This window comes from Oxyura jamaicensis, chromosome 2 (genome assembly GCF_011077185.1).
Source record: "Oxyura jamaicensis isolate SHBP4307 breed ruddy duck chromosome 2, BPBGC_Ojam_1.0, whole genome shotgun sequence".
Taxonomy (NCBI): Eukaryota; Metazoa; Chordata; class Aves; order Anseriformes; family Anatidae; genus Oxyura; species Oxyura jamaicensis.
In genome coordinates, this window is record NC_048894.1 from 73,924,567 (window position 1) to 73,948,992 (window position 24,426).

Below are 24,426 nucleotides of genomic sequence, written 5' to 3' on the forward strand. Positions count from 1 at the left end.
ATGAAACCTAGACCCATATGACCCAAGTTTGTTTCTTTGCAAGAAGAGCAATTTCTAGCTGGGGACATTATTACTGAAGGGCTCTGAAGGAGAAATTCTCCAATACACGCATTATTGCTTATTTTTACTGGGAAAAGGTAAAATTTCCTATCAGAAAATTCAGAAGAATGATGCCAAAAATGGCATCATAGTTTTACTCTGGACATCAATAATACCAAACCATTATTCGTCAACAGAGCAATTTAAAAACAAGAAAGGCAGAAAAACCATGTAGCACCAAACAGATACAACCTTCAGTACTTACATGATTTATAGTTTTAGATAGGGTAGTTCTAGTTCTGTTCCATTAATTAACCATTTTTGCACAAGACATACAGACACAGAGTCAGAGGAAGAGTGTCAGAGAATTACATGTGCTAAAGGATGCTTTAAGTTGTAATGAACTATTTCTCTACCATGGTATCTGTCCAAAGGAAACCTAAAGAACAGCCAGTAGAAAGCAGAATGACTGGTGCACCTAAATGCTGCATTTAGAAATGTTTGGTAGATCAGTGTGTTTTACCTGGTACAACCTGCACTGATCGAAACAGGTAAGCTGCATGGTAACCAGTTCCACCTTTCTTCATCAGTAAGGAAGATTTATATCAAATGCATTCAAAATAAAATTAAAACATAGCATCCTGTCATTTTTTTTTTTCCTGAAAAAGCAGCCCTAGGCATCTAATAACAGAAAGGGCTGTACAGCCACTAGGCAGTGTGAGAAGAATGGTAATTCTCAATGTTCAGCATTGTCCTCCTGAAACTCCCTCCCCCCTGCTCAAACCATAACAGCAACATTTAGAAGATACAGTTAAGCGTGTGTGTTTTCCATTTAAAATATTCATGCTCATTGATCACAAATAGGGCAAAAAATGTCATACGGTTATTACAGAAAAAGTGAGTTGATTAAAAAAAAGGTGACCTTTAGAAAGCATTTGCAAAAAATGGCCATTGTTTGTTGGAAGATAATGTCCAAGGGAGTTCCAGGCAGAGTCAAAAAAAAACTAGCCAAACAAACAAACCCCCCTACCCATGTAAATAATAAGCTTAGAGAAAAATAATTCTACAGGAAAACCTGTAATTTCTAATATTTATTGTATTTATTTTTAAAAAACTCTACCTATTAAAACAATCCAGAAGCTTGTCCTCATGGCTATGCTGTGTTCTGCCCTACAGAATATCTCATCTACACCCATTTTAGGATTACTCCCCTTTTTGGCTACTGGAACTCAAAGTGTCCTTGACTGATACATTTCAGCTCTCAGGGTGAGAAAGAGTGACAGGTAATTGTTATGTGCTGCATCCGATGGTTAATTCAGAGTGGCATTGAAATCCATTGACGGACCTGAATTTAGCTGCTTACACATTCTGTGCATTGGACTAAGGACATTACCATCCCAAATAATAATAAAAGTGGGGTTGGGGGAAGGGGATGATGAGACATAAGGACAAAGGCAGGAGAAAACAGCGATGCCTGAAAATTTAAATATAGATTTATGTGCAGTGAGGAACCCCCCCCACCCCACCATAAAAAAGGCGGGGGGGCAGGGGGAAAGCATAGGTCTTTACATTGAATCTGTAAGAATGTTTGAAAGCTGAAAAAACTCATGGGATTCGTAACAGGCTATGGTCAGAAAGGCTGGGTGACATGTGAGAGATATTACTTATACAGCATTTTAATTAGCAAGTTCATTTCAGTGTTTTCCTTATCACCACTTACTTTCTCAATATCACCTCTTATCTCTGTATTTATTCTGACATATGTACTCTTTCAGGCAGAAGCTAGGACTATCATATTTTATCTCTTATTTTAATGTCTGCGCTTCTTCAAGTAACCAGCCCAAATGTAGAAGGGCCAAATTACTGAAAGAGTGGTAGCTGGACAGTGCTTGTTTATTTGTTTTTAATAAAAAAACTTTTTGAGTCTTGTTGTCCAGGAGGTCAGATGAAGAAAGGTATGTAAAGATGAGAACATGAGCAACATCTGTAACTTTAGAGAATTGCACATTGCATAGTAATATAAAAAGGGGTCTCTTTATTGAAAGGCACGGGGCTTTCTTTCTTCTTTTTTTTCTTTCTTTTTTTTTTTTTTTTCTTTTTTTCAGTTACCAGGGTAAATCAGGATTTCTTTCATTTAGAGTTACAGTGATGCAGATCTACACTAGATGGGTTTACTCCATCCGCTAAATTGCTACTATTTTACCCAGAAAAAGAATAGGAAGTGTCAGTTGTAACAGAGAATGCAATGTATTTATGTGCCATTTACCAATTTAAAGAGAGAGACTTAAATATTTAAAATTATGAAATATATGAAAGTTTACAACATGTACACACAGAACGCATATGCCTGAAGACAGAATGCTGCAGTTATTCTTAGTAAATGTGCTTTGTGATCTTCATATAGACTTTTAAGAGAGTTACTTAAAATGCTGTCTCAGCTACATATACATAAACACTGTCCTGTGTATGTACAAATGGTTGCAGGGGACTGAAGAACATGAAGGAATGGTTAGGGAGCTCAGAGCCTAGTCATCAGTTCAAACCAAGTCCTGTGGGTTGTGGTTCAAGTGCATAAACAAACCGAAATCTGTGTGAAATGAGTAAGCAGCCACTGGCAACTGTTTGGCAAATGTGTGTCTGCATTTACAATTACACTTAGCACTTTCTGGCAGCCTTAAGAGAACAGCAGCCAAGAAACTAATGCTTATAGACTCTAAATGACCTAGGTCAAAAAGCTGGGTTTGGGGATCATTGCTGAAGCACACACTGTTGATCAAGAAAGGTCAAATGTCTTGTCTGTCTTCTGGAAAATGAGTGGGTTTGCATTCTTTACTTTCACTGGGGAAAAAATAATTTCAAACATTTCTCTAAGCAAGTCAGCCATAACGGTATTTTGTAAGTATTGTTGATGTGCTGGACATAGTATTAATGTGCTCAGTGAGTAACTGCATGCATGAAAAGAATATTAAATCTGATATAAATTTGGAAACAAAAACTCCTTACCAAAGACATTTAAGTACTTCTCATCATCTGCTTTGGAGACTGGTCTGAAAATACTGTACTCTGAAAGTTGAAGAACAAAATAATTCTAGTACCCAGACACGCAACTTTTAAATTTAAGTGTGAGACAGCGTTTTATTGTGAGTTAAGGTGTGTAGATACTTCCTTGTTTTGAATCTCAGCTCTATGTTTCTTATACATTTCTCCAAAAAAACTTTCCAATCTGATCTCAGAGTCCAGGTTGGGGCCATTCATCTCAGGGACTCCATCTCCAACAGACCCCAGATCCCAATCTGCTGGGACACAGGACAGTAAACATAGCTAGCGTCATACATAGGTCAAAAACAATGCAGTCATTGCCTTAAAAAATACTGACAGATAAGACACATATAGGAGAAAGATGCCCTTCCAGCAACAGAACAATCTGGTGCACATAAATGAGTCAGATCCATACAGGAAGGCTCTCTTCACTCTCAAAAAGAGGAAATGATACGTTTGACAGAAATTGTAGCACAGGTGTGCCTGTAACCTGACCTACTCTCATGATGCAGTATCTTAGCTCCCATATGTCTGGAAGAGAAGAAGCCTCTTTAAACAATCCATTTCGGTACTGGCATTGTAAAACATATGTCTTTGACTTTTGCTAAATACCAAGTCTGGTAATAAATATGGCAATTAAGGTTTGTATTTTACTTTGATATAGAAATCATCTACATTAAAGATTTTTCTTCAGATTTTGTTTTTTCCCCCCAAACTGCCAGGACTGAAGGTTCAACAAGAAAGCAGACTGAAGCTTTCTCCCTTTGAAAATGCCACTGAAGCTTCAAACTTTTGCTGGCTTACTACAGAATTATTGTCTCAGCAAATATTCTTCCAGTGACACATGCCACACCCAATGCCATCAATGAGCTACATCTCTGTAAAACAAATGGACCCTAGTGAAAGCATTAATACAAAAGAAGACAGAGGTTTCAAACTAATTCTTTAATATGGTGCATTGGTGCATCTATGACAAAGAGTCATATAAAGAGAAGAAAAAGTAGTAACAAACACTTCATTTCCTCTGTATCAACTAATTATGAGTCTGAGAAGTCATTCAGAAGGTGCAAGTCTCACAATGGCTTGAAAATAATAACCCCTATAATCTTAAGTATTTGCAGGCATTTATGTATATACTCTGCAATGTATGTTTCTTATTAACTCCAGCGTATGCTTGTGCAAGAACAGTGTCATCCTGGGAAATATGAGTTAAACCTTGCAGAGCTTTGTCTTCATGAACCAGTTAAGAGCACTCAATTTCTAGTGTCAATATACACATAGACCCCAAAGCTGGAAATAGAACTGGCTCTTCTTGTGTTCGCTACTGACTTGACACTGGGATAATAGCCTCTGACATGAAGAGTGTAAAACTAGAACAATTAAATAGAACAAAACAGAAAAAAAAAGGATGGCTGAGATGGTAGAGTGTTTGAACGCATATATGTCATTCGAGTACTAGAGTGTTTTCAGTTTTTTGTTTGTTTGTTTCAGTAAAAGAGAAGAATTTACATACGTGGATCAAATGAAAAATGATGTCCTAACAACACCAAAGGAAAGAAAAGAATGCATACAAAAGTGATGAAGCACTACCTTATGGTAGATGAAGAAAAGGAAAAGAAAAAGAAAGAATGCTATGAAGAACAGAATTAAAAGAGAAAAAGAATCATTAGGAAGAAACAGAAGCTGTACCAGAAGACGTGCAAGACTAAGAGCTTGAGAACCAGACTACGAAATTAACAAGAGTTATAGAGATAAGAAGAGTGTGGTGGGACACAAGGGTCTTCCTGGGAAAGCAGATGTTAATTTGCAAAGGCATGTTAATAACACTGAGCTTAAAAAGCCCCCCTTTTGGGGAGCTTTTCATAGAGCTGTGAGAAAAGAAACTGGGGGGAACTCAGTAGCCCCTGAAGTTTATTCTACACCGCTTTCACCCATTCCTCCTGAAATGACAAAATATAACTCTTTACCTTACATTTTCTGAATTATTAACTGTAGTAATTAACATGCTTTCTTTTTCATGTATCACTATCACAGTTTTAGCAGAATCGTTGCTTGCTTTTCTGTGGCTGGTGGTTGGTTCTATATCATCTTGCAGAGAGCTCCCTTTGCTTTAACCCATTCTGAACCTCAATTTAGAAAACTTCCTTAAAAAAAAAAAAAAAAAAAAAAGGAAAACTCTTAAAATATTAAAGCATTAGTATGAAACACTAATTATTTTTAATAGTGTTGGGCCAGGTAGCAGTCTTAGTCTTCTGTTGATAATAAGGAGACTCAGCTTGAGAAACAAAATTTAATGCTGGCCTCATTCAAAGAAGCATTATTATTATATATTTCAATTTATTTATATTTATTATATATAATTATTATTATTTATATATTTATTATATATATAATATTTATTATATATTTCAATTATCTGAAATAAAGCTGAACTCTGCATACAGATGTATATTTAATACTATTTGATATGGCTTTAGAGAAAAAAAAAAAAGAAAAAAAAAGAGTCTGAGAGAGGGAAACTAGGCTATATAGATGTCTCTGCCACTGCTTTCTTGTGTAACCTGTATTCCTATGCTTACCAAGTCAAAAAAGCTTCAGTGAGTCAGATGCTCCCAATTTAATGATGTTTTGACGTTTAAACATTAATGACGTTTAATGATGAATTAAATTCCCCATATTGCTGAGGTCATTTTGGATGGCCAATACATATGAATGTGTCCACAGTCCACTAATGGAAGAGGCCAGAAAATAACAGTAACATTAAGGTCTGTTTTATCATAACACAGGAAAACACAAGGAAAAGCAGCATATCCCAGTGTTTGGTGAATTGTCATCTCAAACAATCTCTGAGGCTAGTATACTGGAATGTAAGTGCTCTTCAATTAGAAGCAGATAGAACATCTGTTCTTTTAAAATAATTATAGGGATGTAAGTGCATTAAGACTTGTTTAGAAACCCACAGACACAATACCACAAAAGCGTGATTTATTTATTTTTTACTTACAGCAACAGCTTTGTGAGACAAAAGGGGAACAAAGCCATCATGTCAAACAGTGTTTATAGTCAGTGCCTGTGAGAGACTGGAATGGAAGTTGCTGCTATTTGCAAATTACCTGGAAGTCTGCAACTGCATACGAATTGTTTACTCCAGATTTTTTTCCCTTGCAATGCATCAAGTTATTGTCTTTGGATTTTTTTAATGAATATTCTGATGTGTATTAATGAATACTAATTATGCTGGGAAACCATTGATTATTCATGAAAGAAAAATCATAGAAGACAGGTATAATGGCAGCTGATTTATGCATTCAAGTATTTCTAGCCTGGTCAAGACTTGCATCTCAAACAGCACAAAACTCAGTAAATGCCATATTAATGTAACGTGGAAAAAGTGAGCCACAGGCTACACCAAGATGAATCAGTGCCTGTAACTACTTCCCAAACGAACTTCCTTTCCAAGAAAACAGTGGACATACTGAATTACCATTATAAAATGCAGAACTTAGAGAAAATACTGATACATTGTTAAAACCATCAGTATTATAAGTACATTTCCCCAAAACCTCAAGTCATTTTCCAATATGCTTATATTTTTGTAAGAAAGACAGCTTGGTATTTCTCATTGAAAAAGCTAATGGAATAAATAACAAACATGCAGGTAACCAACATTTCCCTGATTTTTTCTTTTTCAGGGGGATTGGGGGAGGAAGAGATGGGGTGAAGAAAGTGCTTGGGAGCTGCCTAGGAGTTAAACATCTGTTTAAGACAGCAAGATTTGGAATCAATTCACTTTTCATCAATCTGCTCTCCCTATTATGACAGGTTTTTAAAGACAATGTGTAATTTTTTGTGGGTGACAGGAAGAACACTGACAACAGATCTTATTTTTGTCCCCTACAACATTAAAAAGTTTGGGCTGTTTACTAGCTCCTCAGTTATCCCTGACAGCATAGATATTAAATGTACACCTGACTCAGACTATCAAATCCAATTCATTTTAGACACGTTGGTGTGGATTTGCCATAGATACACTGGGTTGCTTAACTAACTCCGGGCTGCATAAGCATCCTTGAGTTTTTCTTATTAATCACTTAATCTTTCAAGATAGCCTCTTCTCGTCTACTCTTTGTTGTTGTTGTTGTTGTTGTTGTTGTTTTTCAAGTAAAGATCTTCAATCATCAGTATATCTCTTTTGATATGCCACACTCTATCACCCCATGAAAAATGTGTCCCGTTCCTCTTCAATCAAACACTACTTTTTTTTTCTTCTCCCAGCAACTACCAATTTCATTTTCTGATCACTCGTATTGAAGCAGCACCCCCGCTCACACTTCTCCCCTAAAAGAACTGCTAATTCTGCAAAAGGAACTGTTCAAAAATCCATCAGCTGCTGAGTATAGCAGTCCACACACGAGTCGCAGCCCTCAGTCTGGCTGTAACATGGAAAGCTGCATGCATATTCTCAACTCTCATTTCGAAAATCCCTTTCTGTCTCATTTAAATGCCATGGAACTTTGAAGCCTTTTGTCTACGAGTTTCTGCTTGCAAATGAACAAAGCTCCTTGCTCAGAACCAAGTTTTACTATAATGTACTTTTGCTTTCCAGTTGTAGTGCTTCCCAAAATAAATGTAGTAAGCACAAAGGGGGAAAGTGTGCTTGTCTTTCCTCCTCCCCTCTCACACCCCTGCACATTTCTAACATTTTTTTAAGCTTCAGGGTGCCACCGAATCAGAAATAACTGCAGCCATTCACAAGCAGCTGCTTAAAATCTGCATATCCCCAGACACAGGTTCCATGCTAGGACACTTGCCTCTGCCCTGAGCCCTTTCCTGACACACGGCACGGACTCCCTTGCTGCAGTGCAGACTGTCAGTTTACTTAGTTTGAACTTTCAATGCAGAAATTCAGCATGATGCAGTCAGCCAGATAAAGCAGCACTTACCTTAATTGAAATCTTTTCTCTGGTAAAGCTGGCGCATCAGTCAAATCAACAGTGATTTGGGGGTAATCTAAGTTTCAATCAACACCCTCCGGGTTGCTGCATACTGCTCTGCCTGTTTTTCATTTATGTTGAACTCTTCACTGTCTAAAGGAGAGAGAGAGAAAGATGAGCTGAAATCCTCAGAGGTTCCTAGGGAGTGAGAGAAGAAGCACCAAAGCTATGTTTCTTAACATGAGATTCTCAGCAAGTGTGCTCAGGTCTGGAAGATCGTGTAACTGCTGTGATAGGCTCCTGTCATGTCCCCTGAGCCGTGAGATGATCATTGACCTGATTAGCTCTGAACACTCCCTACATGCAGAGAAAGCACAGAGAGGATTGGTGGGTCGCAAGGGAATTGGGAAAGGCACCAGGGCCACTTGGGAATCTTCATTCTTCCAGACTAATGGATGTGCTGCAGCTGAGGCTGTAATTTGTGAGGAGGTTATGCACAATGTTAACCATCTGAGGACTTAAACACATGTGCTTTTGCATGCTGTTTCTCAAGGTGCACCAGCATTCAACACAGGGTAGAGCTGAGTAATTAGAGGCTGATGTAGCCGTTTCGTAATACAAGGCTCACTGTATGAGATGTTCTGTAAGCTGAGTGATAAAGTGGCTTCATACATTTGCCTCTGACCCTGGGGACAATAGCAGTTAATGGGCAGAGTAAGTGAAATTAGCATGGTGGGCTCATGTTAGCCCCCAGATGGCAATCAATCACCATGGAAAGGAAAAGAAAGGAACAACAAAACCCAAACAGGCTAGGATTATTTAACAAGTGTATGTGGCAATTTAAATAAAATGAAGAGAAGGAATGCCAAATTATTACAGAAAGGACTCTTGAAGACAGAGATAAAATCAGTAGTAAAGCACAAAAATACAAGTTCTCTTCTACGCTTGTAGTAGAAGAAGAAAAACAAACAAAACACAGGGAATGCATTTAAAGGACCTAATTTGCCTTTCACTTATACTGATACAAACAAATCTGTTAAAGGTGATAGCTTAAATTTAGATGGGGAAAAAAAAAAAAAAAACAGAGCAAGAGAAGAATGAGGTGTATTTGTTACCTATTTTTGCTTCTAGGATAATACAGAAACTAGACTCGTGTAATACTAAGTTTTCAGGCCAATGTGCTCAAATCAGTCCAGCCAAAGTATGCAAGCTTTTATGACCATCTTCATCTGCTTTTTCTCACTTCTGGGTCAACAGTTACAGTGTTAGCCCTTTGACTCAATTTTCCATTCAGGTTTGTCCATGGAAATACCAGTTTGTGGCTAAGAGAGGAGTTCACAGGATATCATATTTAGTAATAGTGGTCTGATACACCAGTGGAGATGGATAACATTTTAGATTTGGAACCTACATTTGCAATGCAAACTCTATGATATGTTACTTTTTAAATGCTGAAAGAACGATAATCATAAACATCTACTGAGATTCTTAACCAAATTTACTTAGGATCTGTTTTTATTCATTCTTTGAGTAAATTAGTGTAATTTTATTGTAGTGGAATGAGTGGTCAATAAAGCAATTTTTAAGTTGTTAACCCAGAATCACAGAATCACCTAGGTTGGAAAAGACCTCCAAGATCACCGAGTCCAACCTCTGACCTAGAAGTATCAAGTCCTCCACTAAACCATATCACTAAGTTCTAAATCTAAACGTCTTTTAAAGACCGCCAGGGATGGTGCCTGAACCCCTTCCCTGGGAAGCCTATTCCAGTGCCTAACTCAATGACAGAGGAACTAGACTACATACATTCTGCAGGCATTTACATCAGAAATCTAATTATTACAGAGAAAACACTATCACGTGACTTAGATCACTCAGAAGTAACCATAAATGTTTGAACCTCAAATGTATTTAGCATAACACAGACAAGACAGAAGACATTTATTTGTCACCCTAACTGTTGTTACCCTAACTATAATGCCTGAGAAACGGGCAATAAATCTAAGCTAAGTGTTCCCCCTATGGTCAGTAGGAAGAGACTGACTTTTGTGCCCTAACAGTGGTAGCTAATGATTTTAGAGATCCTCCTCTGGAAGCGCCTCTCTATTTGCACTGAACAAAAGCTTCTCATTTGCAAAATCTGAGTAATAGGACTGTATTTAGCAATATTTCTTATTCAGACAGTAATTTTTTTAGAACATAGAATATCTTTTAATATGACTTACAGAATGCCTATTGTACAGAGGCTGTCGTTTCACCTGGGACTACTAATAAAAAAATAACGATTATTCAACTGAGAAGGTTTTTACACGTATTAATAAGAAAGGTAAACATATTCTTGAGCTTGACTAAATGAGCTTCATGTGTCAAGACTAAGGTTATTTGCTGCTACAAACCCTCATGGAAAAAGAGGTTGCTTTTACCCATAAATTTGTACTGCAGAAGGGACAGCAAGTCATCCCAACATTTATCGTCTTATTTGTTATGACATGGCATCCTTTATGAAATAATTAAACCACAGACACACACCGTTTTATTTATGATTTCAAATACAATCAAAGAAATTGAATATGAAAATGGCATTATTAAGATAATCTTGACAACTTCTTTGCCATTTGTGAAAGCTTCCAGTTACCGGTTTCTTACCATTATGTCTAGTCGAGTCCCTATTCTCACCAGCCATGGAATCTTCCACCCTTTTCTTAAACAACCTAGTAGATCTCAGTGTCAGGAATACTTTTCCTTTTATTAACCACTTCTCAAATCTCCTTTGGTAGTTTTATACTAAAAAATCCAGTCTCATAATACTGTTTTGTTTCTAACCTACTATTCTGATTGTCCTTTTAAGGTTTTGAAGTCAGCAGTCATTAGAAGTCCATAGGACGTAAATGAATTATCTTAATTTTTTACTACTGCAAGTAAAGGTTTGAAAGAGAAAACAGTGTCCAGAAAAGGGACTGAAGTATGAAGTGACAAAATTTGAAGAGACAACATGATTTAAGTTTGTGCAGAAACTACTGGGACTTACTGTTGACCTGGACAACTGGGCAAGAAATGAGAATTTTAAATTCAGTGTTGACAAAAGGAAACAGTATTTGAATCACTTTTAAGTCTTCCTGCAGTCTAAACAACAGAATGAAAGTCAGTTGTCCTGGGTCTTATTCCCCATCCTAAATATAACTCAAGATTTTGAATTCCATTCTTATAAATCACCTACATAAATGGACGAAGATTGTTAAGAGCAGGGAGCAAAAATGATCAGAAAAGCATGTTTTTAAAAGGGGCTAATATAATCATATAGATACTAAAAATTAGACATCCTCCTTAACTCATCATTCTTATACAGAGGGGACAGTACATTAAACCAGTGGACAAAAAAAAAAGGGGGGTGGGAATAATTTTCTATGCAATCTGTAATTAACCTTTTGAATTTATTACCACAAGCCATGACTGTGGCAAAGAACTAATACATATATATTTATATACGAGGAAATTTTAAAGTCACAACAGGTTTTCAAATGTATACAAAACAAAAATCTGATTTTCTCAAGACTGTTCCTCATTAACAACTAAAACTATTACCTCACAGACAAGAGAAGATACTACTGATGGCAAAAAATCTTCTACCAAATAATATAATGTAGTAGTAAAATTTATAAGACCTTTACAGCAGCATTGCATAAGCCATGATATTTTTGCTATCAAGGTCATTAGATACTTGTGTTTTATTAAAAGAATAACTTAGATGTTTGGGATTTTATTTAACAGATGAATAGCTTTAAAAACAAAAAACAAAAACCAACAACAAACAAAAAACAACAACAACAAAAAAATGTATTTCCCGAATTCATCATTTGAATAAACTGAAGGCCAGAAGCAGTAAATTATTCCAGTGAAATTTTCTTACTATCATGTAAACATCTTCAGTTCAGAAACACAAACCAGTGTAGCACCATACATCACCATGCATCAATTGTAAACTCAACAATATTATTCTATGGCCTTTTACTCTGTGTGAACACTGAAGGAATCAACAATAAACCACCACATTCATAAATTTTCAGCTGGACCAAATCACTCACACAGTAGTTGCCTTAGCTTTGTTATGCTCAGGAACTGAGTAAACTAGAAGTCAATCATGTACCGATAGATTCAACATGCAGAATTATTATTTATTCTACATCTGAAAAGATTCTTTGGTATAAAAAAAAGATAACATACTCCACAAAATGTACTAAGAAATTCAATTTGCTCAGTAATTTCTTTCTTTTTAATAAGTAATTAACAAAAACAGGTGTCGTCTACTTCATTTTGGTTGCAATGAGAGTAACCAGAAATCAGGTGTGGGAATACTCTAGGATAACAGCAAAAGCTGCAGAATAAATACTTTATAATAAGAGAGAGAGTGAAATCACCTTTATTCTTCACCTCTCCAGAGATATGCATATCAATAATAAACTACCTAAAGACATTAAAAATGCTTTGAAGTGAACCATTTGAACTTTCACAAACAACATATTTCCACATTTCGGAAATTTCCACATTTTTTCTCCATGGTGGCCAGGGACAACCAGACTAGATAACTCTCAATAGTATCTGACAATTGCCTTGCATTTTAGCACTGGAATTTTACTCTAATCCTCATTAATTTCAAAAGCAGATGCTGAGCAGATTCAACTCCAAATTCTCATCTGGCTTACATAGTTCCATTTATTTAAGTGGAACTGTGGAACTGTACAGCAAATTTATGAATTTAGTGAGATCTCATGCAAAGCGATACAACTTGTCATCAATTAATATTATACTAGATTCCAAAGATTCTTGCAATTTTATCCAACTTTTTTTTTTTTTTTTTTTTTTTTTTTTAATATATATATGATTCATTGTCTTTTCCAGACTTTCTGGCCATAGTGAGTACAGACAACACAGCAAAGTTGATTGCATCTAGCAAAGAGTATAATCTTGAATATTCAGCACTTTAGTTCAGTGTCATGTTAAATGGTGTGGATGTTAAGGTAAAGATATTGTCTTGTTATCTGGACAGAAGGAAGTGGCTGAATCCTAGCCATACTCACTGGAAAACTGTTCACTTCATCAGGCTTTTTCTTCTGGTAGTTCTAGGGACTCAGACAACTCCAAAGAACTCTTGTCCTTATCTGACCACTGTTCTCAATCCCAGTTTAGCAATAGTAATCAGTACCATTCTTTTTGCTTAGGCCAAACTTCCAAAGATAAGAAAAGTAGTATAACATATTGCTGTAAGACATTTCCAATTATGTTATGCTATGTGCGCTTTGAGCTTCACTGTACACTTTTATCAAGTGAGGGTGGTAGACTGACACATTTCAACATTGGCACTATTTCCTTGGAGGCATCCCCACAATGTCGGAGACATTTAGGAGGCAAAAGTATGCCTCCTAAAAAATGTATAAAGAAATAAATGCAAGTTTTGGAGGTTCCTAAAACAACAACAGAACATTTCCAAAAGTGTAACGACTGTATAACAACTGACCCTTATCTAACATGGGGCATCTTCTGGACTCTTCTCCCAGAGGCCACCCCTTCAGCCCCCTGGCAACCAAAACTTGCCACATAAACCCTGAAGAACTATAAAGGCTGTTTTGTTAAAACACGGAATCCCAATTTTGTACTGTATTATCTTTCTCTGTGTACTGATATCCTCAGGAATATTATGATGTACTCTACAGGACAGGGGAAATTTTGTAGCTGAAGTTAGTTTACCTCTGCTGTCACCTATATGGTTCAACTGGAAACATGTTACACAGCAGTAGCCAGGGGCATGGTTTTGTAGCAAAGTGTGAGATGTAATTTCTGGTCTGGGTCTTTCTTTTGCTGGGGGCTATATAGCTTCTTTCAGCATAAAAGCAAAACTGGAGTGTCCTGCAAGTTGCACCACAGGAGAGTGTGGGAGATAGAATGACTCAGGGACATCCTTTCTAAAGTACAATTCCTCCCTCACATCCTTCTTGTTCAGGTGAAGGGAACAATGATTTGTGGTATGACCTGTCTCAGCAGCAATGTACAACAACTTCCCAGTAAAATCTCTGTCTGCTGACTGCCTTTTGCTATTCACTTGCGTTAGCATGTGAGGACAGGGGAGAGAGGAAGGACACAGGATTATATTGCATCCCTGCACACAGGAAGTGTGCAAGGATGCAATATACTGCCTGTAACCACATAAATATCTTATACCTAACCATTGGCCTCCATGTTTCCATCTGTCTGAATAAGGAGGGTTTGCTTGCCCCCTTGAAGGGGACAAAACTGAACTGCAATTTAGTTTTGGGATACTCCCTGGCATTTTTTATGTCTGAAGCCTGCTCTGCTATTTACTCAGACTAATACTATAAATCTAACACACTTTAAGGACCACATTTTCAGAGTCATAAAGTGTCATATCAGTCCATTTTTCAGGGGAACTACAGATCTTTTAGAATACCTAGAGAAAATCAGATTGTAAGAGGTGGCGGCAACACCTCTGCCTTTGGTTGTTCAGACTTTGTTGGTTTCTGGAAAAGCACAGAAATGTTTAGTAGTAAATTCAAACTTTAATTAAATCAAAATTTCCTGTAAACCTAACTTGGATGACTCTAAGTAGTTTTAGTCTTCTAACTTTAGGGGTTTATTTTCTTTCTTCTTGTTCTCATTGTTATGTTTTGTTTTGTTGTTTACTTTTAATTTTATAATTGACAGTTTTTCCTTTTGTGATGCTCCTCTTCTCTTTTTCAGTCTGTCCATGTCAGAGTCATAGTATGTAATCTTTTAATATATATATATATTTGTTTGGTTTGTTGTATTTTTTGTTTGTTTGTTTGTTTAATTCTTCAGAAATCTGCATTTTCTCTCCAAGTTATTTTATTTATTCACTAGGTATATGAAACATTGTTTCTTACCTTAATATGCTCTCTTTCCACTTACTCATTTCTTATTAATGCTTCTCCTTACACATTTCCAGTACTACGAGATCCATCTATATTTTTCTCCAAGAATTATTTTCCTAATTTCTCTTAGCATTCCTCCTTTTATGTCTCTTTTCTGGAAGTGTTAGAAGAAGTTGCAGAAATATTAGAAGAAGTAAAAACCTCTTAGGTAGGAAAGGGAATGAAGTTCTGACATAATTGCTGTTAGAATCACATTTCCTCAACTACTGTTCAGGAGGAGCTAGAAACACTCCAAAGGAACCTGACTCAAAAGTGTTATTTATTCCTGGTTCTCTCTTGTTTTTAATGCTCTGAAGCAAGTCTTCTCTTAGGTAACAGACATCAGACTCTTGCCTGTGAAGGGCAATTCCCTTCTGAGTAGCAAGTTGGGAATAAGGCTGGGCTAGGCTATATACCTGCAATATCATTTTGATTCCAAGCCCTAAAAAAGTAGGCTGATGGGAACAGTTGTCAGCAAGACCAGCTCTCACCTGGGGTCAGCACTCTCCCTTCACGTATCACAATGGTAGTTAACATTTAGTCTGCACTCTGCTGAGAGAATACCCAAACTACACCACGCCAAGTTGGTGTAAGGGCAAAGAAGTCCCCCATCCCAGTCTTCTCAGAAGAACAGAACCTGTAGAGCCTTTCAAGAAATGTAAGCATGATGCAAGTAATGTAGTCCCTTCAATGGTCCTAATGGCAAAGCCATTACCCTGAAAGCATTTCACCACATCAAAGTGTGTAATAAATGGCTTTCGTAACATAAAGAAACTGAAATGTATAATATATATCGATCTTGTTTTTTTTGATACCAAGCAACACAAAGATTTCAATCCAGTACACAGACACTGACATTGATTAGCAGGGCCTAACTCTGCATAATTTGCTTCTTGTTTCTACCACTCACATCATAAACCTTTCTTATCCCCTCCCATTACGTACAGCACATACTAGGACCCCATGAATTCTGCTTATCTATAGTCTGCAAGAGTTCTGAATAAAATCATCACTTACTTCTGCAGCTGCATGTTAATCCTCATCAGCTTGTTTTTTGATCCTATCCCGCACTTCAAAAACATTGGTCTCTTGGGCCTTGATGATTGTTAAGTTTCCTAAATTTTCCCTTAGATGCTCAGCAGAGATGTAAGAATGAAAAGGCAATAATAAAAAACTGTCTTCACAATTGTTTCATCCTGTAATCATTATTTCCAATGGGATCTATCAATATGAGCATCTTAAAAGCTCAGAAGACACAGAATCAGATCATGACATGAAATGTGAAACTGACTTGTAGGCATTAGGAAACTGAAGGGGGCAGGAGAACCAAGAAAACAAGGAGCTTCCTTTCCTCAGGTATCCCAAGCTAGAGCAAGTCTCAGCTGCAGCCCCTTCACTCAGGAAACAGAGGCAATGGTTTGGCAAAATAACCTTGGATACCATCTCCCACAGAAGGAATAAAGAGGTAAGGATGTACCACCATGTTAAACTCTACTTCACTGCAGCTTGCTGCCAAAAGCTAGTGCAGAACATGCTGGAACAGTTTCTTTATTATGGGCTTGGATGAGAACATTATGTTGGATGAGAACATGCTTCCACAAAGCACAACCACCCTTTATCTCTTTCTAAGATGACATAGTTTAAGACAGTTGGTTAAGTAATACAACTTGGCCTCTAGTGGTTAGACTTAATAGAATTCTCTAGCCACAGAAGACATGATTTATAAAAAATACATTAAAAAAATGTTCAGGTTAATAATTATATCTTCTCCGGACAGGAGTTATCATTATGTGATCATGCTCATTTAGGGCCATTAGCTTCTCTTTTTTTTGAATAGTGAGGAATGAAAGATGGTTTAATTATAGCACAAGGAAATTACCTCCCTTTTCATGGGGGAAGAGGGGAGAAGATGGTGTTATAATCACAATACAATGCTGAGACTGTAGGATATTACCTTAAAATATTTATTCTCAGTTACTTTCTCAGTTCCATTTCCATTTGTAATAAGTATCATGTTTAAAAGACATTCACATATACAGAATCACAGTAAAAAAATTTGGAAGCTAGAAGGTACAGGCTTCACATCTGAAGTTCACCTAGTTGCGTTTTCTCTAATCACTGCAATTTGTGATTCAGGATCAATGATGAACATGTGTAGTATTAACAGTCTGTTAAAAATGGCATATTAAAAATATAAACTCTTAAGTGTATAATTACCTAAATAAATGATCTGTATTCATTCATGTTTAATTTGTATCTTTACAAGCATGGCCAACTAGCCCATGGTCAGCTATCTCGAGAATCGTCTATACTGATTATTAATCAGCTTGCAGAAACCCTGTATCTTTTTTTTTTTTTTTCCCCTATTCATGAGAGCACTTCTGAGAATAATAATTACACTACTTAGGCTTTATCTAGTGCTTCTCTTCTTTCAAGTGCTTCACAAATATTAATTCACTAATTAATCTTTCCAACAACTCTGATTACTCCCATTTTACAGATGGAGAAGCATTAGAAGAGAGGGCAAGTGACCTGCCTGAGGACATGGAGAGTAGAGAAAGGGGAGGAGACTGAGGGGAAAGAGGCTTATAACTACAAAGAAATGAAGGCAAATGGGACAAATAAGGTGATGGCTCAGCAAACAATCATAAGACCCCACTAAAGAATTTAACATTCCAGAGGAGGGCAGCCCTATGGTGCATTATTCAGTTACTCAATATTCCAAAAGATCCACAAATCATACAATGGAACTGACAAATAAAATAATATGCACTTTCACTTAAAAAAAAAAAAAAAATGCTGTCATTTCTTAGATACTGGCAAAATCATAAAAGTAACCATGAACCCCAAACTAAGGTCAGGAAACTAAAAAAATTGAATTTATTGGGCATCTTGTTTGTTGTAGGGCTATCTGTTCTAAAAATTGGATCAACTAAATGCAAAGGCTGTCCAATGCTAGTGGCATAAATTCAGTTAGGTAGGATTTTTATGCCTGGTTAATTTTGCATCCTGGAAGGCTCACTAAAAGCATGCTATCTGTAAGACTAGATCTCAGATGAAACTATATGGAACAAAACAGATTTACTTCTTAAACCTTGCTTTTCTGCTTTTGAAATAACCTCTCCTCAATCCTGTAAGTACCCCACCATTTTTTTTTCCAAGCTGTACAATAAAAAAATCATTTTAACCAGATCTCCCACATGATTGCAGAAAGACATCTCTGCATTAGGAGTACAGGGGAGCATGAGTTAATACTGTTGTATAGCATTGCTTGGAGGAAGACTTTTTTAATTAAAGTTGTAAGAGATGCATCATTGCCTGCAATTTAGGACAGTGACTGGGGATGTGAGCTATCCAAGCTAAGGCCATGAACTGAATTAGTGATCTGAGTGCAAAAACTGTGCTCTGATGCAGCTGACAGGAACTTGAGGATTGGTTCTGGATTAGAGCAGAATCCCAACAAGTGTACTACACGTCTACCCATATTAAAATGCTCTAAATAATGAAATATATATATATATGCAAAGTACTTCATGTTCCTTGAAGACTGAAAACAACCTCAAAAAGCACTAAGACCTGCATGAATTTTATCATACATACAAAAAATTGGTTCAAATAGCGACCATTTTGCACCTCCTCAAGAAGTTTTGCTTTCTGCTCCACAAATAGCTCCATTACAAAAACTGATAAGGTAAATATTTGTTCCAGTTTCACTCTATGATATTATTATGACTGACATTATTCGTACAATACTGTATTGTGTTGATGGCGGACAACAGAATCAAAATGGTGAACCGTCTCTAATATACTCATATATTCAAAACTTCCACACTACACTGATATACAAGAATACAGAAATCTCTCTTAAGAATAAAGAGAGATTAACAATGCAAAAAAAAACCTGACCTGTTAAATTTCAACCACAAATGAAACATACGTGCCATAAAATACACTGCTTGCAAGAGTGGGGTACTGCCACGCTAGTACGCTCTCCTTGCCTCCTTCAAGTTTCCCCCCTGTCTGGACATGGCCTAAGAATGAAAAATATTTATCTACATAATAGATATACCTATTCCATATCTTGGAAAATTATCCGCTTCCCAAGCCCTAAAACCATGAAAGCAAGTGACCCTTTGGGGCCATGATACAAGGTCAAAATGGAGCAGGTTGAGCATGCTGGGCCCAGGGCCTTGTTCACATGAAAACTCTGAAAAAAATATTCCACTAGTTGCTTATCTTCCCTCTGAATACATCTTTCCTAATGCATAGTCTTTTTTTTGTTTGTTTGTTTGTTTGTTTGTTTGTTTTTGTTCTGCTTTGTGTCCATTGTCTCTTGTCTTTTCATGGTTCAGTTTTGAGACGAGTCTGGTTCATCTCTATGCCCAACCTTTTGGTGAGCAGCAAGATTATCTCCCCTTAGCCCTCTCTCCTTAGAATCATAGAATCGTTAATGTTGGAAAAAGACCTTGAAGATCCACTCATCCAACTGTCCCCCTACCACCAATATCACCCACTAAACCATGTGCCTAAGTACCACAACCAACCTTTTCTTAAACACCCCCAGGGATGGTGACTTCACCACCTCCCTGAGCAACCCATTCCAATCAACCCTAATCAACCAGTCTTTCCTCCTACGTTATGTTCTTCCACTCTCTTACTACCTTGGTGGCCCTTCACTGGGCTCCAACCAGTATATTCACATCTAGCTGGTACTGGGAGCCCAGAAATGGACACAGCATGCCAAATGGGGTCCCACCAGTGCCAAACAGAGGGGAAGGATCAATTCCCTTGACCTGCTGGTATTGCTTTTCCTAATGCAGACTGAGGATGACAGTTGCCCCCCTGGGCACATTGCTGGCTGGGTTCAATTTGTTGCAGAAAAGGACACTCAGCTCCTTTTCTGCAACACGGCTTTCCTGCTGGTCAGCCCTCAGTACATGAGGGGTGTGTGGGGTTACTGCTAACCAGGTGCAGGACCATGTGCTTGTCTAAAGCATGGTCTCATTTTGTTTCTTGAGCCTCACGGCTTTGAAAAAAGCTTCATGCCTCATGGCTCAGGCTGGGACACTGTGGCCATGGGGACACTGGGGAACTTCCAGCCCACAAGGAATTTCAGTTCAAATAGGAAGAGACAGAGTTTATTTACATGTGTCCAGAATTATATTTGGAGGCTTCTGAGCAAGGAAGGAGCTCAGAAGTACTGGTTATAGAAACTTAATTACTGTTTTAGGAACTGAATTCTTTTAAAAGGTGATTATTATTTACTTACTTCATTAAAAAAATAGACAGCGCTATGGGCTTACAGTGCAGTGCTGTAAGTTAAAGTGTAAGATTAAAGTGGTTATCGAAGTATGGCACATACTTAAATATTGAGACCTAGTAAAATAGCTTTAAATATCAGCTTATCTTTAATTAAAATTTGTTAATATAATCTGAATGTTTCTGATGCTAATATTTTCAAGTATTAAAGGTTATTCTAGGCTAAGCAGGAAAGTGTCATTTTTATTTTTCTAGCCTTCTTTATGTTAGTATAGGCTTTAGCTTTGTATTCTTCAAGAAGGAAATGGTATGTAATTATTTTGGATGTCATCTTTTATTGCTTAATTAAAGCTATACAACATGGAATAAAGTAAACTCTATCAAACTGACATTCGCACAGCAGCACATTTGCAATCAACCAAAACAATTTTGTCCAATGTCACTAATGATATAAAAGATACAAATTACATATGCATGAGGAATATTAATAATGAAATATTAATTTGTTGAAGAAAACATAGTATTAATAATAAATAATCCTTATCTCTATGACCATGATACCAGGATGATATTGCTCTAATTTGGTCTCAAAAATAATTAAATACAGACTTACACTCACAGAAAAACTCTACCAGCTTGTAAACAGTGGTAAAATACACATCTCAGAACAGCCTCTAAGCAAGCACCTGCAGAAGAATGCTGTTGTAACAACAAATTAATTTACTGTGCTATATCGTTGAACTGAGGTGAATTCCGAAAGTGTTATTTCTTCAGAGAGAAAGTTCTATTTTAATTAAATAGATGTGAATGTAGAAGTCCAAACCAAAACTTGAAAACAAGAATTGAAAAAAGCGTCTGCATTTGTGTCATTAATTTTCTAATTTAGGTAAAAATACACGTGAGATTAATGATAAATCCACACACATTACTGTAAGAATCTTCTTCAAAACAGAGAAAAAAGAATAATGAAATAATGGCTAGGATAGGACAGAAAAAATCCTGTATCTGATTGTAACTATGAATCTCTCGTATCAGAGATTCACAGGCAATGTCATCAGCAACTGACAATCTCTAAAAGTATATGCTATTGTTCTTCCACCAGATTTTTACAGTCCTTTCAGTGAGTGTCCATATAAGTGAAATGCTTATACAAGCATTAAGCATAAGTGACCCTTCTAAATAGTTGTGTAGCTTTTAAAGTATTTTGGCTTTCATTCACCTCAACTTTTCATTTTTAAACTTGCTCAGTTGATAAGTTATCTTCCTTTCTGTGTGCACAAAAAATCCCCCATCTTTTTCTGAACTGCTTTTTGAAGCAATAATGCTATCTCTTTCTATGCCTCATTCTCAACACTAGTGGCATATTTCCAGTCACTTCCACTTGGCATTATATATGTTAGTAAACTTTTAATGCTGATCCCATACCACAAAGTTCAAGAGAATCACATTTTGTAAAACATCAGATGCAAATATTCTTGCTCCAGAGCTTGTGAATTATTTTATCCTCAATAACAAGCAGACTGGGAATGATTGCAACTCACACAGACATATCTGAGTCAGTCCTAATTAGCTCAAATACTGGTAACAGCATAGCAGGGCACAATGAGCTAACTCCAAACTAGCTGCCCAAATACATTTTTTACAATAGCACACCCAGCAAACAATAGCTCTGAGACCAAAGGAATGGTGCAAAACATGCCCTTCATATCCCACAAAAAACAACAACAAACAAACAAAAAAACCTACAATTCATTTCACTACAGTCACAAACAAAGTTGTTCCAGTGAAGATTACAGGGGAGATTATTTACATGAAATTTGTAAACCAGCAGATTAAGGGCCAGACCTTGCAGATATTTATTTAAGAGAATATTTTTATTTGTTCAGATGAGTCAAAAAAAAAATCAATGAAGTCATTAAATCTCATCTTAACATTTCCAAGACTGACTTCTAAATCATAGTCATGTTTATAACCATAGTTTACTGAAATTACTTATGAATAAAAACCCTTGAAAAAGTAAAAAAAAAAAAAAAGATAATACATATATACATGTAATTAAAATGATAAACTTATTAATAACTCATTGCTATAATATTTATGTGATATATACATATTTATATATACATGGATTTATTTATAAGAAAATGTAGTATACAATACTGTAAAGAAAACCAAAGTATTCAGAAGTTTTCAGAAGGTCTGCTTTGGTGCAAGTCTATAGATTTTCACAACTTAAGAGTACCCTAGTGAAGAATGTTGCAACACTCCTGGATACCCTAAAGTATCATTAAACTGCACAAGACTCTCATGAGTGATTTATTTCATTGAGTTTGCACTTTCGTAATTAACCACCAATCATAAGTAATTAAGCTAGTCATTTAGGCTACTAATGATCCATTATTAATTAAGAATATCAGGAAGGTTTTTGTCCACCTGAACACAGACACCTTTCTGAAAATGAGATTTATCATTCTTGGCTGGTGTGTATCTCTGCCCCTTTGAATATGAAAAGATCTTAGAACATTTGCTAAGATCAGATGCCAAAATTTTAGGCAGTTACTATTAGATGAGCAAAATCCCACCATTGCTTGCTATAAGCTTCCTTTAGTGTCAGTGTACAGAAAAAAAAAAATAAATACTTATTTTCTGAAAAGAGACACTCTGGTCAAACGTTTTCTTTTTGCTTGTCAAACTTTTACAGCTAGATTTCCTAGCTCATCAGGCATACATTTCTGTAGTGTTTTTTGAGCTAATGTTATGCCATGTCACTTTACTACAATAATGATGCAGTACATCTGCAGTACAAATTCATTTCCACTAACCTAAAGACTACCTGGTAAATAAATTTAAAAGTGCAGGCATAGGTATTCTTCTTTAAGATCCCAAACACATCTTATAAAATACTGACATACTGAAAGTGTGTCATTTAGTTATGTAGAGATATCTTTTACAGATAGGAACTTCAGCATTAAGTTTCTTAACTTAGTTAATAGTATTTCTGTAAGTTTCTAGTAAAACTTTTACATAAATTGTCTCCTATTACTTACTCTTTAAAAATTTTGTTTGCTTTTATCAATGCAGTCTTAGACAGATTTGATCTGTTTGTAAATGTTTTTCTCTAACACAGGCTGGGGGAAGGAATAGAACATGAGGAATGAATCTACATATATTTACTTTCATATCTAACTTCTGTTATTTTACCAGTCACTAAGTCTTTTCTCACAGGTATGCTTTCATTACAGGGTGCACTTTGAATATAAGATATCAGCCACTCTCCCCTACTATTTCCACCTCTAACTAGACGTGAAGTCTTGCTACCTCTAAGTCAAACTGAAAGAGAAGTTCCATGGGAAGAGAACACAGCCTGTATTAGTTGCTGTGCTCCTTTAAACAAAGGAAGCTTATGCTACAATACCATCACAGGATAAATCTGTTCATTTCATATATGGCAGAAGGGAGAGAAAATCTGGGAGAGATAGCTATCAAAATTTCACAGCAAAAAGTTCATGTCAGTCAGGTGTAGATGTATGATAGCTGTTCCTGTAAACAATATGGATATTCCACACTCATTTTTGAAATCACACTGTAAATGCCTTATCCTCAATTTGGTATACAGTACAACTCCCATAATTTTTCATACAGCAATAAGCAATGCAACAAGCAATTTCCTTCCACTGTCACAATGGTCGCATATTCCACTTTCAAGGAAACAATAGTTGAGTGTTGCCAGATACATATTCTCTTACTGACAAAACAAAGAAACCTGACCTTTCCACTGAATGCAGTGTCTTTCCTGCTGAAAAATTTGAGATCTACTCCCTATCACTATAACAGACAGCAGAGGCTGACTAGAAAGCAAATACTTCATTAACTACACCACCCTTGCACCTGGGACTCGGAAATGTTCCAAATACCAGTGATTCTATCAATTAAAAAATTAAAGGTATCTTCAGTACACTGAACACAGACACACATGTCCACATTCATACAGCGGATACTTTCCATAAAAAATAAACTCTCTACAACTGCTTTGACTTCATGCCGTGCTTACCAATCCATGCAAAAGATCTCTTAAAGATATTATGGAGGAATCTGTGACAGGAACAACAGTTCCCTCTGAGAACAATGAAGGAAATCATGCAGTATGATATGAACCTTTGATATTGCACCTTGCATGCAAAGGTATAATTCTGCTGAAAACTAAAATTATAAGT

The 24,426-nt window shown here is 36.5% G+C and overlaps 1 protein-coding gene across 7 annotated transcripts in view; it reads right to left on the reverse strand.

The window, feature by feature from the left end:
• LOC118163294 (cadherin-12) overlaps window positions 1–24,426 on the reverse strand; it is a 570,217-nt gene that overhangs the window by 224,835 nt on the left and 320,956 nt on the right. For 3 of the 7 annotated variants that reach the window (XM_035319828.1, XM_035319829.1, XM_035319830.1), the window contains one exon: window positions 8,022–8,165. The exons of 1 other annotated variant lie outside the window; for it this stretch is intronic. The gene's annotated coding sequence lies outside the window, so the exon portion shown is untranslated. Of the gene's footprint in view, window positions 1–8,021; window positions 8,481–24,426 lie in introns of those variants that run through there. 3 more of the 7 variants (XM_035319831.1, XM_035319834.1, XM_035319826.1) reach the window with 3 other exon arrangements.